Source organism: Gossypium hirsutum, chromosome A07, assembly GCF_007990345.1.
Source record: "Gossypium hirsutum isolate 1008001.06 chromosome A07, Gossypium_hirsutum_v2.1, whole genome shotgun sequence".
NCBI classification, from domain to species: Eukaryota; Viridiplantae; Streptophyta; class Magnoliopsida; order Malvales; family Malvaceae; genus Gossypium; species Gossypium hirsutum.
The window spans coordinates 46,355,197-46,365,670 of record NC_053430.1 but is presented as its reverse complement, the minus strand read 5'-3'; positions in this window follow the sequence as shown (position 1 = coordinate 46,365,670).

The following is a 10,474-nucleotide window of genomic DNA, read 5'->3' as shown; positions in this document are numbered from 1 at the left end:
AGGAATTGGCTTAAAATACTGACCTATATTATTTGAAGGTCTCTATTGTAAAAAGTCATTTAATGTAGATAGTCTTGATTATGTTATTAATTAAATGATGCAATTTATGAATGTGCATGCTTGCCTATGTGTGTGGTTGAATTAAAGCATGATATGGCCTTGTAAGCTCTTTTTAAGGGACAACTTGAATGTGTTTGAAAAAGTTTTAAATTAGAGTGAAATTATGAATTAGTTTTTATACGATGATTAGAGATTAAGTCTGGTAATGCCTCGTACCCTGTTCCGGCATCAAACACGGGTAAGGGGTGTTACATTTAGTGGTATAAGAGCTATGGTTTAGTCAGTTCTCGAACTTATCTAGTATGTGTAAGAGTTAAGCTATACATGCCACATTACTACCTGTGATAGTGTGATGCCTCCCGGTCCCGATGAAATAGTTCTGTTGAGACAGAAGTGTTTTTCAATCGAGCTACCATCGATAGTGTAAAAAGGTGTTAAGTAAGTTCGTATAATTTTGTGGATATATTGGTGTACTTAAATTGATCTTGGTGACTTGTGATGATATGTGTGAGATCAAGTGTAAAATGAAATAGACATAAGTGGAGAAATATAGAAAAGTGAAAAGAAACGAAAGTTTACCTCGTTATAAACTCATCCATGTTCGTTTGACATTGACATGATATTATGTGTCTAACTTATTTGACTAAGTGAATATGATAAATAGATTTACTCAAATTTGTGGAATGTATATTTGAGTGCATTTGTTTTAAAATATGAATATGTGTGTTAGTCTGTCTAAAGTGAATTATATAACTGTGATAATATTAAGATGAAATGAGACACGTAAAAGGTAAGAGTACTAGTTCATGATGTTTATGTGATAATGAATGAGTCGTGAATAAGAATTTCTCTTGGAATATGAAAGATGAGATGAAGGGAAAGTTTATATTATGATAAGTGTACATGTTGATTGGCAATTGTGTGATGCTATGAATGTATCTTGTGAAATTAAATGAATGTTATGAGTAATTCTATTTGATAATTATGAACGCATGTATAAGTGTATTTGTTTGTATAAGATGATAGGAGGGTTGTGCAAAATGAATATGCATGTTGAGTTATTTGAAGCAAATTATATATATATTGATGAGTGTTAAGTTATATGCATGAATATATAAGAGGCAAGTTAGAAGTGTTATAGCCTCACCCCCTTCCAATAAGATTGATTGACAATGTGATAGCATTTGAGAATGGTTTAATAAATGAACTCAGTTGTAGAAAAGATGTCAGGTTAATATGAAGATTTTCTGAATTTTGAAATGTTACAGTTAAAGAAAGATTAGACTTAGTTAATTAACTCATCCAGGTATGATGCTTAAAGTATATGATTGCTGGATTTTTTTTTTAAATAAATTTTGATTGTGAATGAGATAATGTGGATTTAGTAATGATAAAATTAGACAGAAGAATAATGATTGAGCTGTATTAATAGCTGAATGTAGAGTTTTTGGTTAAAAAAAAGTGAAAGCAAATGTGAGAATTGGAAATAGTTTTCGATTAATTTAGAGGTCATACCGAGTTGAAACTTAGTTATATTGGATTTCAATTTGATAGTGGGGTGATTTTGTAAGTACTGCTTTAAAGAAAATTTGTTTGGAGATGTTTAAGAAATTTTGAGAAAAGATATTGAATCTTTTTACCGGTAAGATTTTTAGGGACGAAAATCCCTAAAGGGGGGAGAAATGTAACATCTCGAAATAGGACCTAAATGGAATAGTGGTTGCGAAACCACAAATCTGAGATAGAAAATTTTATTTCGATTAATTTTTATGATTTACCAAGTGATTAGATGCACGTGTTAGAGTATTGATAAGAAATTTTATAGATTGCATGTTTAATTTGCCTATTAGGGCTTATTTGCAGAAGTTGCTGTAACAGCCCGATTTAGGGTCTAAACGGAACGATGGTTTTAGAACCATGAATTCGAAGTCGAAAAATTTATTCCGATTAAGTTTTAAGGTTTATTTATTGATTAAAATATTGTGTAAAAATATCGTTAAGTAATTTTACTGATAAAGTGCTTAATTGGACTTTTAGGACTAAATTGCAAAAGTTGCAAAATATGTTTTCTAATTCATAAGTACTTGATTGAAATGGGAGTTTAAAGAGGAGGTCCTTAAATGGTAATTAGACCATTATATTTCGTTTGGACAAAAATGGGCATGAATAGGACAAATTTTTAAAGAAAGGCCTTAAGGGCATTTTAGTCATTTGGTAATTAAAAGAAATAAAAAGAGAAAATAAAGCCAAAATTGACTCATCATTTTTCATGGAGGCCGAAATTAGCATGGGGAAACCATGGCTAGGGTTTCAAGCTTTCCAAGCTCAATAATCTCGGAAAACGAGATTTGAATCTAGAATGGGAGAAAAATTGAAAATCAGGAAAGTTGGTAAAATGGTCATTTTAGTATCGAGGTAAGTTCATATGTATAATAAGAATTAATTTATGCATGTTTCAATGTAAAATTGATATATTTACTATGATTGCCGAGGCATTGAAAGTAAGTATAATTATGATGATTTAAATGTTCAATATTAATTCGACATAGAAATGAGAAAGTATGTAAGTTTCTATGTAAATAATACATTATCTTTATTATGTTTTTGTATTCCAACATATTTTATGTATTGTATCTGATTTTTTAATCATAATTGACTATTGGAAGTATGGAATCAAGTATTAGAAAGAGAGAGAAATCCCAGTTGAACCTTCAGAAAGATTGAATGATACGATGGTATGTAGCTAGGTCACATGTATGGTGCTGAGTGCACATCATGTGTACAAGAGAGCTACGACACATTATGGTGTAGCTAGGTCACATGGGTGATACTATGTGTACACCATGTAGACAAGAGAGCTACGTGATATATGTAGCTAAGTCGCATGCGTGGTTCCAGGTGAAGGACACCATGTAGACAAGAGAGCTACGAGATAAACTGGCTAGGTCACATGGGTGGTACTAAGTGTTCACCATGTGTACAAGAGAGCCAAAATTATGTGTACAATCAAGCTAGGTCACATGAGTGGTGCTAAGTGAAGGCCACTATGTGTACAAGAGAGCTTCGATTTTAATGGTGGGGTGTGTTCGATACCATCGCGTATATGTTATTATTCTGAAGTGTTCAACTGGGAAGTTGATTAAATTAAATTGTGTATGACTTTGTGATGATAAGTGTAAGTATATGTGTGTAGCTTGTGAGCAATATGTTCGATATGTGATTGGAAATTGGAAAGATTGTTATGGGAAAGTGATGAATACAATTGAAGTGTGAAAGATCAAAATTGACAATAAAACTGTTCTGGATAGTTGCAGTGACTTGGAAAAATCATTAAAAATTGTACAAAAATAAATAGGGGATATAATTTATTGAAACCTTAATGAGTCTAGTTTCAAATGAAATAAACAAGAACATCCTTTGAATTCTGTACGAGGAGAAAATTGATACATAGTGAAGAGTGGTCAGAATAGTTGAGCAGTGAAACAGGGGTAACTTTAATGAATAAACTGTACTAATTGGCTGGACAAAAAATTCTGAAAATTTTATGGTAAGAATGTATGTGAATCTAGTTTCAAGTAAAATTAACGGTTTGTAATTTGGAGTTCTGTAGCTCCAGAAATAAATAATTTAGTTGCTGGGACTCTGCTAGACAGCTTATTTTGAACCTGTTTCTGATTGTAATAGTGAAAGTATGTGTGTTTGTGATGGTAATATTCCGGGAACATATTGTGACTTTGTTTAAAGTATGATAATGTATTTTTTTATTAATATTTACATACTTACTTACTAAGCTATAATGCTTACTTCCTTCCTTTCCTTTTTCCTGTAGTGTCGTAGATGTTAGCTCGAGTTGGAGGTCGCCGGAGGTTAAATCACACTATCAAACTATTGATCGATATATAAAGGTTTTAAAGTATTTTAAGTCTTTGGCATGTATGGAGACTCGTTTAATTGTTATTAAGTTGCTAGGAATTGGCTTAAAATACCGACCTATGTTATTTGAATGTCTCTATTGTAAAAAGCCATTTAATGTAGATAGTCTTGATTATGTTATTAATTAAATGATGTAATTTATGAATGTGCATGGTTACCTATGTGTGTGGTTGAATTAAAGCATGATATGGGCCTTGTAAGCTCTTTTTAAGGGACAACTTGAATGTGTTTGAAAAATTTTAAATTAGAGTGAAATTATGAATTGGTTTTTATACGATGATTAGTGATTAAGTCCGGTAATGCCTCGTACCCTGTTCCGGCGTCAAACACGGGTAAGGGGTGTTACAGGAGAAGTGAACCACATCATGCACGGGCATACGATACGACCATGTGACCACACGGCCTAGACACATGGGCTTGTCCTCAGGTCGTGTGGAGATTTCTCATTTCGCAATAAGCACGGGCTGGACATGAGCCACACGAGCATGTGACACGGCCTTGTGAGGCCAGTGTTAGGCGACACGGCCGTGCCTCTTTTCAAACTCATTTTATTTTTATTTTTATTTTTTACTTTTATTTCTATTTATTTTTGAAGACTCATGTTTTATATTTTTAAACTCTACCTATCTTTATGGTAATCATCGAATTATTCCCTTAACTCTCCTTCACAGCAGTGTCTTCTCATTTGTCCCTCAGAATCATGCCTTTCCTTCAGCTTTATCTTCAATTCTCACTCTAGCGAATCCAAGGATTTCATCCACAATCTCATGGCAATTTTATTTCTCTTTCTCTCTTTCGATATCATATTTATATCGCTATTCTATATCTTTGTATATTGAGGACAATGTACATCTTAAGTGTGGGGGGATATTTATATCATTATTAGAAAAATCCCTGAATTTTGTCTTGTTCTCAAATAATCTTCTCATATCATTACTAGAATGAATTTTGATTAATTTATGATTTTTATTGATAAATCTTGGATTAAAACATAGACATTCATGCATTGATTGTTTAAACTTTAAGGAATTAGCGAATCAAGCATTATAAGTTGATTGTTTTTTTTGAGAATTAAAATTTTTTAGGTTGTTTCCCCAAGTTTAGGTATTATCTTGAGTTGAAATTCACACAAGTTTAACATCAAAAAGCCATAATTTTTGTGAGATCTTGAGCCTTTAGAGCATCTATTATTTCTTTCATGCTCACTTTTATTACTGCTATGAGTGCGTCAATATTGATTTGTTATTCTAGAACTTGTTTGATTATGCATGTCAAGGCTACACCTTTGATTTGATATGTTGAGATGATAAAGGCACTTAGGTTTAACTCACTCATTCCATAAAAAACCTACCTCCATAATTAACCCTTAGTGAACCTCCTTGAGCCTAACAAGCCATTAGTTGATTTACCCTCAATATTAACCCATAACCCATTATTGTTGAAATCCCCTCAATTAATTTGATCCCTATTTTTGTTGAGATTCGATTTGAATAGATTGCTTAGCTATGTTTTATTTTTAGCAAAGTTCTATAATATATGACTTGTTCTTAAAAACAAAAAAAAAATTATTATGAAATTATGTAATGCTTAGATTAAAAAAATGTTATCCATGAAGAAAAGCCCAATTAGGAATGTAAATTGTCAATTGTAGTATTTTTCTAGTTAGGTAATTTTTCAATTCAATCTCGATTCTAACCTTCTTTTTCAGCTTATGACCACACCACCTAACCAAAGCCACGTTACAACCCTCTAAAGACCTTTTGATTGATGTATCATCTCAATATATAGTGGTGGAGAGTTGATTTTCACGCAAGCCTATGATAATAACTTTTCAAATTGACTAACGAGTGCTTCATTTGTTGTCTTTAAACACTTCGAGTGATTTGAGTGAATCGTTAGTAAGGATGTTGAACTCTGTGATATTTTGAATCAAATGTAATTACTTAGATGAGGGGAGACACCTAATATTTTCGTAATAAAATGCTCAACTTGTTTGAAACTTTAATGTTCTTCTAGTCGAATTCTCAATGTTTGATTACTTATGGTCTATTCTGAAACACTATTAACAGGAATTATAAGTTCAGAAAAATGAATTCTTAATTGTTAGTTGAGGATTTTGCTTGAAGACAAGCAAACACTTAAGTGTGGGGGTATTTGATAAACCGTAATTTATACATATTTTTATCCCATGCTAAGCACGTTTATGGATGATTTCTCCTTAGATTTGGTGAATTCGATGCTCCTAATCCTTTAATTTCATGTTTTATACTTAGGTGAGCATAGGATAATAAAAAGAGCGAGAAACGGGCCGAAAACGGAGAAAATGGGCCAATGTGGGAAATCAACTCAACCTGGACTTCCCTACACGGGTAGACCACACGACCGTGTCATTCAATAGACTCTAACACAGTCTGAAGCACTCGCACACGGGCATGTCACACGGCGTGTCACTGTCAGGCCCAAGTCTAGTTCTAATCAGAAAAGGGCACTTTGGAGGGCTTTGAGGCATTTTAAAGCCTATTTAAACACACTAGAGGAGGACAGAAGGGGACACATGGAGTAAAAGGCAAGGAATTACTCGAAGAAAGCCGATTGATCCATCTCAGAAGCCGGATTCTCCTTCAAGATTGAAGATCTCCCATGAATTTCCTTCGGGATTTTTGGGTTTCTTTATGTTTTGTTATTATTCTTCTGAGATGTTTTCTTTTACACTTATGAACTAAATTCCCAAAATACCTAAGGGGAATGAAACCTAAGACAGATCTTGTTATTATTTTCAAAATTATATGATAAATACTTGATTTGTTCTTAATTATGTGTTCTTAATTCTTGTTTTAATATTCTAGGATATTGATTCAAGTATTGATGTGCTTATTCAGAGGAGCAAAAGTCTCTATCTAAGAGTAGATCCAACATAATTAAGTGGAGTTGATTGCACCCCTAGACATAGTGTAACACCCCGAACCCGAGACCGACACCGGAGTCGAACACGAGGTGTTAACAGACTTTAAACCCCTTATAAAAATATTTCTCAGACACTGCCAATCTGCGTACTAGTCGCTTTAAAAATCATATCTTGAGTTTCACAACTCGAAAATCAGTTTCGTGATTTTTCCCTGAAACTAGACTCATATTCCCATCTACATATTTTTTTCTAGAATTTTTGGTTGGGCCAATTAGTACAGTTTATTAGTCAAAGTCTCCCATGTTACAGGGATCGACTACACTGACCTTTGCGCAATACGACTTGGATATCTCCCTGCACAGAGCTTCAATACTGATGCCGTTTGTTTCTATAGAAACTAGACTCAGAGAGGAATCTATACATATATGGAATGAATTCTAATTATCTCTGGTTAATTTATAATGAATTTACAAAGTCGGAACAGGAAATCCAGAAACCGTTCTGGCCCTGTCTCACGAGAACCTGAATATCTCTTAACATACTATCCGTATGATTGTTTCGTTACTTTCCTATGAAAGTATATTAATCAAGGTTTGTTTACATAATTTATTCACTATTTAATTCCATTCCTACTATTTTTAGTGATTTTCCAAATCTACATCACTGCTGCTGTCAGCATCTGCCTTTAAGGTAGACTTTACCTATTTCATGGTTTCCATGATTCAACTAGCCCCTTTTTGCATAAATAGCACAATTTATGATAGTGATTAACCATTCCCATGGCCAATCCTTGTCAAGCATATCCACACCAAATGATTATAACATTATACTCAAACACATATAAGCCATTTTCGCATGGCTATCCAAAATTATACAAGTCCAAAGGGTCCACGACCCACAACAAACGGGTAGTCCTATACATGCCATTTCGAAGTTCAACCAAAATTGTACCAAAAGGGGGCTTTGATAGTGTGGGCGACTTTGACCTCAAGATCCCGAGTCCGATAGCTGGAGAACCAAATCTATAAAACAGAGGAGCAATGAAACGGAGTAAGCAATTTATGCTTAGTAAGTTTTGAGCAAGGAATTCCAGCACAACAAAAGTATAGCATTCATATAGCTAAACGGATAATTTCATATGCACAAATTTACGATATCGTACTTGCTTCACATTATCAACCCTTATGTACATACACAAAAGATCAACTCAGCCAAAGGCCGGTAGCTCGTTTATCAACTGAGCGAATACTTATTTGTAAGGGCTCAACTAAATTCAAGCACATACGAAACATACCTCAATGTTGGGATGTTTCGAGAGTATTAACTGGAATTTTACAGCAAGTTCATTCATTCCCAAATCACGTACCTTCGGAATTTAACCGGATATAGCTCCTCGTTCAAATGCCTTCGGGACATAGCCCGGTTATAGTAATTCGGACAAATGCCTTCGGGACTTAACCCGGATTTAGTAACTCGCACAAATGCCTTCGGGACTTAACCCGGATTTAGTAACTCGCACAAATACCTTCGGGCTTAGCCCGGAATTAGTATCTCGCACAAATGCCTTCGGATCTTAGTCCGGATATTGTCACTTAGCACAAGCCTTCGGGACTTAGCCCGGACAGCATTCAAATAACCATGCACATTTAACAATAAATCATGGCCCATTCGTATTTCATTTTCGTTAGCAAAACTCAAACACAAGACATTTATCATTCTTGCAAATTCGGCTCAATAGCCACACAAAGAGCATGATTTTAATTTGCTCAAAATATGATCTAATCACATCATAATTTAAGCTCTTTTACTCAAGAACTTACCTCGGGTGTTGTCGAACGATTCCGATAGCTATTCGACCACTTTTTCCTTCCCTTTATCGGATTTAGTTCCCCTTTGCTCTTGAGCTTAATTAAACAAATAAATTGATTTAATCATTTGAGCATCGAAAAGAGGAACACAAGGCACTTAGCCCATATTTATACATTAGACATTAAAGTCACATATGTACGGAATCATGAATCAAACTCAACATTTTAGCTAATTTTTCCCCCTTGGCCGAATATGCATGTCTATTTTGGGGCCGATTTCAACACTTAATACATTCTACAAGTATGGTCACTTGTATTGACTAAACACCCTTTTGTTTCAAGTTCAAAACTTGGCTAATACACACATATACACACTAGTAAAGCATCCTCTCCCTTTCCATCAATTTAACACATCCATTGCTCATTAACATGCAAAAGTTATATTCGGCCTTAGCACACAACTTGCTAGCCGATTCTTCTCCATTTAGCAACCAATGCACATATGTGCTCACTCAAAAATGCTAAAAAGGAGGTTCATGAATCATCAAGCCACCATCACATGCATCATTAACAAGCTTCATATTTAGCATGCAATGGCATTAACACAAACTCCACCTAGGCCGAATCTTAACTCATCCTCATGCCTCATCACTACAACATCAAACATCAACCAAGAATGATGCATCCATGGCCGAGTGTCATTTCCATCACATAGCAAGATTTAGACCATGGGCTAGGTAGAACTCAAGCTAACAACTAAAACATGCATGCATCTCATGGAACATCATCAAACATACCTTAGCCTAGCTACATGCATGGCCGAACCTCTTCAACCTTTCTTCTTCCTTCCTCCTTAAAATTTTTGGCCAAGGATGAACCAAAGGATGAGCATTTTTTTTCTTTGTTTTTTTTTTCCTTCTAGTTTCGGCTAAATGAAGATGAGAAAGGATGAACAAAATTTTCTCCTTTCTTTTCTTTAGCTCACGGCAATGGGGGGGGTAAAACAACTACACACATTTTTTTTTGTATTCATCATACTCCTTTTCATTATTTTATGCCCATGCCCCTTATTTTATTTTTTTCCTACATACCTCACTAGGCCAACATGTTCCCAACATGTTTCCACCCATAGCATGGCCAACCACTAGCTCAAATTTTGGGTAATTTAACATGCAAACCCATCATTTCACAACATGCATTAATAGACCATTTTAAATTAGCCTATCATATTTTCACCATGTCTCATATCAATCCCTATTTAATAATTTCTCATGCAATTGTCAAAATTGGAGAATGAAACTTCCACATACTCATGTACACACATAATAAGCATAGAATATGGAAATCAATTATTTTTATGACTCGGTTTTGTGGTCCCGAAACCACTTCCCGACTAGGGTCAATTTTGGGCTGTCACAACTCTCCCCCACTTAAGAAATTTTCGTCCCCGAAAATCTTACCGGTAAATAGGTTTGGGTATCGTTCTTTCATCGAGCTCTCGGTTTCCCAAGTAGCTTCCTCGATCCCGTGTTTGAGCCATAACACCTTCACTAACGGAACCCTTTTGTTTCGCAACTCCTTCACTTCACGAGCTAGGATACGCATCGGCTCTTCTTCATAACTCATATCGGCTTGAATTTCAACCTCTGATGGGCTAATTATGTGCGATGGATCAGATCGATAGCGTCGAAGCATCGAAACATGAAAGACGTCGTGAATCTTTTCAAGCTCAGGGGGCAAAATCAATCTATACGCAACCGGACCAACT